The sequence below is a fragment of the Urocitellus parryii genome, chromosome 8 (assembly GCF_045843805.1).
Source record: "Urocitellus parryii isolate mUroPar1 chromosome 8, mUroPar1.hap1, whole genome shotgun sequence".
Classification (NCBI taxonomy): Eukaryota; Metazoa; Chordata; class Mammalia; order Rodentia; family Sciuridae; genus Urocitellus; species Urocitellus parryii.
Window position 1 is genome coordinate 113,396,997 of NC_135538.1, and position 4,653 is coordinate 113,401,649.

Consider the following 4,653-nt stretch of genomic DNA (forward strand, 5'->3'; position numbering starts at 1 on the left):
AAATGTGCACAGAATCCACTTTACTAGATATTGCAAAATATTCTCTAAAATGTTTTTTTTTTCAATTTATATTCATCCTCACAGCGGTGAGTGTAAATTTTTATTGATCCATTTCCTAACCTATAGTAGAATTTTCTCATGGGATGTTAAATACATCATACACACACACACACACACACACACACACACACACAAGAATATATAAAACTAGTATGCAGTTTGACAAATAACTTTTGTTTTGTTTTGTTTTGGTACTGGGGATTGAATCCAGGGGTGCTTTATTGTGGAGTTACATTCTTGGTCCTTTTTATTTTTCATTTTTTATTTTGAGACAGGGTCTCACTAAGTTGCTTAGGGCCTTCCTAAATTGCTGAGGCTGGCCTCAGACTTGCAATCCTCCTTCCTTAGCCTCCCAAGCTACTGGAATTATGGTGTTTGCCACTGTGCCCAGTTATAACTTTTATATTCGTGTACCCATTCCCCATACTACACAATAGGACATCCTGGTGGGAATCTCTTCCTATGGCTCCTTTATTTCCACTATCAGATATAAACACTGTGTCAAATTTTGTATTAATTATTCCTTTATTTTTTCTTTATGCTTTCCACATTCCCATGTTTGCACCCTTATATAATATATTGCTTATTTTAATAATATTGCACTGTAGCTATTATGTTGCTTCCTTCTTTTAGATAATAGCATGGTTTTGAGTTTTACCCATATCATAGCTAGGATAACTCATTTTTCACTGCTGTATAACACTCTTTTAAAATATGACATTGTATCTGTACTACTATCAACAGACATTTGGTGGTTTCACACTTGATGCCACAATGAACTCTATGTCTATGAACATTCTTATCCATGCTTCCTAGAGAACAGAACAAGTGGAAGGATTTCTCTAGGATATGAAAGGAGTGGAACTGCTGGTTTACTATATAGGCGTATGTTTAACTCTGCAGTTTACTGCCCAGGTGCTTTTTGAATTGTCTGTTTTCCTTTCCAAGTCCACCCACATGGGATGAGAGTTCCATTTTCGTGTCCTATAACATGGCTCCAATGGTAAATTAAAATAAGCAGAGAAAAGGTGGATCAAAGTCAGATCCTTGGAAAAAAACAAAATTAGGTTGAACAGGAAGTAGAAAAGTTGAAATCTTAATCTCTATTTAGTCGCACGTGAATCTTTCATCATTTGTATGGCACAAATTCAAGACATACAAATGGGGGTGTGAGGGGAGGGGTGGGGTCGTGGAGATGGGAAGGAGACATTATTTCCCTACATACATGAATGATCACACTGTCAGTGTGACCGCACCAACTACAGCCAGAGGAAGGAGAAGTTGTGCTTCATTTGTGAACTATGTGTCAGAATGCATTCTACTGTCATGTTTAACTAATTAGGACAAATTAAGAATAAAAAAAATAGGTGGGGTAGGGGGGTGGGAGAGGATTGGGGGTTCACCGGATTGGACAGAGTGGAGTAGGGGGTGGGAGGATAGGAATGGGAAAAAAAGTAGAATAAATGGGACGTAACTTTCCTATGTTCGTATATGAATACTCGACCAGTGTAACTCCACATCGTGTACAACCACAAGAATGGGAAGTTACACTCTATGTATATATAGTATGTCAAAATACATTCTACTGTCACGTATAACTAAAAAGAATAAATTTAAAAAGTTAAAAAAATAAACAACATACAAATAGGTATGCAGTGGGTTAAACAGTGGCCCCAAAAGATATGTTTACATCCAAATCGCCAGAACCTGTGAATGTTACTTTATTTGCAAAAAGGTCTTACAGATATAATTGAGATTTTTGAGGTGAGATCATCCTCGGTTACTTGTGCCCTAAATCCAAAAACAGTGAGTGTCCTTATAGAAAAGAAGATTCAGACTGAAAGCATGGAGCAATGTGGCCCTGGTGGCAGAAACTGGAGTCCTGTGGTCACAAGCCAGGGTATTCCTAGACCACAGAACCCAGCATAAGCAAGGAAGCTTTCCCGCCTGAACATTTGGAGAGAGTGTGGCCTACTGACACTTAGATTTTGGACTTGTGGTCTCCAGAACTGCGAGAGAATACATTTCTGGTTTTTGTTTTTTTTTGTGTGTGTGTGTGTGTGTGTGTGTGTTGTTGTTTGTTTGTTTGTTTGTTTGTTTTAATGCCACTGCATTTGCTGTAGTTTAAACAATGCAGGACATAAAGGGAAAGTCTGTCTGCCGCATATTCTTGGCCCATAGCCACCAATTTCTCCTTCCCAGAGGCAAACACTGCTGCCAGTTCCCTGTGTGTCATCCTTCTAGAAATGTTCCTTCAGAGCTCCTTAATAATTGACAGAGAGGCTGGGTGTGGTGGTGGAGGCCTGTAATCCCAGTTACTCTGAAGGCTGAGGCAGGAGGTTCACAAGTTTGAGGCCAGGCTGGGCAACTTAGGGAGACCCTGCCTCAAAATAAAAAATGAACAAGAGTTGTGGGTATAGCTCAGTGTTAAAAGTACCCCTGGGTTTGATTCCTAGTTCAACAAAAAGCAAAATAGATAGATAGATAGACAGACAGATAGATAGATAGATGGATGGATGATAGATAGATAATGAACACAGACATTCGAGTTCATTTTACAGATGAGGAGACTGAGTCCCCCAAGCTGGTCAGTGGCAAAGATGTACATCACACCAGGTTTCCTATTTCTTGTGCTCCTTTGAGATAAGAGAAGTATCTAGCAGCAGATTGAGATGTTACAGTAGGGAGAAAGAGGAGGGCGTTGGGTGAATGAAGGAAGAGGAATGCCACAGAGGCGAGAAGGACACAAAAGCTGGTATAATGTTGCCTCAGATTAATGCAGCGCTGCCTCAGATCAGTGCCATACTCTGTAGCAAGAAGATGTTAATTCTCCCATCCCCCTAGCTTTTATTGAGCATCTTCTGTATCCCAGGCACCAAACTATATGGTAGGCTGTGAGCAAACCGTCTTTACCTTGTACCAGGGCACAATCCAGTCGGGGTGTCCTGCTGGTAGGTAAAGCAGTGTGACCAGTAATGCAAATGGGTGTGGGCTGTATCCTTGGGAAACAGCTTCCTCTCCGCAAGCTGCAAAAGGTATTGAAGGGTGACTAGGAGTTTACCAGGTAGAGAGGGAGAGAAAAGCATCTGGGCAGAGGATGAAACGCACCTGGAACTCTAAAGGTTCACCAGAGACGTTCCACCTGAGAAGCCAGGTAGGCGGCGCTGTCGGGGCCTCGTCCACATCCTTAGCCTCTCCGTGTGTGTCAGCACATTGTTTTTTCCCAAAGGCTCGCACCCAGCTCCCAAGAAAACTATCCTACCCGTGCTCAGGGCACCCTGGAAACGCCTAGGAGCTCATTCCTCCCCGGAGTTGCCCGCAGGCAATGACCCTCAGAAGCTGGTGTGTAAACACCCGGGTGGTGCTATGGTTAGGACAGGGTTTCAGTGTGTCCCCAAAGGCTCATGTCCTGGAAGCGTGGTCCCCAGTGTGGGATGTTGGGGTGGTGGGCCATTGAGAGGTGGAGCTTAGCAGAAGTAATTAGGTCACAGGGGCATGGCCCTTGGAGGGAATTAATGTGGTTGTCATGAGCCTGGGCTGGTTCCCAGGAGAATAGGACGATAGAATGGAGCGCGGCACCTCCCTGGAGTTGAAACCCCAGAACTGTGAGCTTAAGAAACATCTTTTCTGGTGCTCGCTTCCGCAGCACATTTCCTAAAATTGGAGTGATATAGAGATTAGCATGGCCCTTGCGCAAGGCTGACATGCAAATTCCTGAAGCGTTTCATATTAAAAAAAAAAAAGAAAGAAAGAAAGAAAGAAAGAAAAGAAAAGAAAAGAAAAAGAAACCTCTTTTCTGTATAGAGTACCCAACTTCAGATATTTTGCTCTAGCAACAGAAAATGCAGTAAGATAGGTGGGGGAATGCTGAGGCATGTGTTTCTCAGAGTTCCTTTACACATCACTATATGGCATGTGCCTCTGCTTATATCACCTGTCCCACTGCTTTACAAAGACCAAGCTTCTCAGCCAGGTGTAGTGGTGCACACCTGCAATCCCAGTGGCTTGGAAGGCTAAGGCAGGAGATCGCAGGTTCAAAGCCAGCCTCAGCAACTCAGTGAGACCCTGTCTCAAAATAAAATATTAAAAAAGGCTGGGGATGTGGCTCAGTGGTTAAGCACCCTGGGTTCAATCCCTGGTACCAAAAATACATAAATAAATAAAAATAAAAAGGGCTGGGGAGGAGCTGCAGCTCAGTGGTAGAAAAAAAAAAAAAAAGAGCTCGACTGTGAAGAGAATGAGTGACTGGAGGATCTCCCTCTCCTCCCACTCCTCCTCCTTCTCCTCCTCCCCATCACCATAATCACCATGATTGTTGTTCTGATTTGGTTTTTGAGCTCCAGTGGGGTAACCCCCTTTCCTCTATATGGAGATGTTCCTGTCTTATGACGATGTGAGAAGCAGAACATACTTCTTGGTATTGCTGCCCAAAATACCAGCTACTCACTTTCCCACCCTTCCTGTGAAAGCTGAGTCACGGACTCTATTAATAAAATGTGCCCAGCTGAGCACGGTGGCTCACCTCTGTAATCCCAGAGGCTTGGGAGGCTGAGGCAGGAGGATTGCAAGTTCAAAGCCAGCCTTAGCAATTTA

The 4,653-nt window shown here is 43.1% G+C and overlaps 1 non-coding gene across 1 annotated transcript; it reads left to right on the forward strand.

Moving 5' to 3' along the window:
* The first annotated feature begins 3,690 nt into the window (after positions 1-3,690).
* On the forward strand, positions 3,691-3,794 carry LOC113179248 (U6 spliceosomal RNA). The gene has a single exon (XR_003300338.1). It is a non-coding gene; the product is annotated as a U6 spliceosomal RNA (small nuclear RNA).
* The last annotated feature ends 859 nt before the right edge of the window (positions 3,795-4,653 follow it).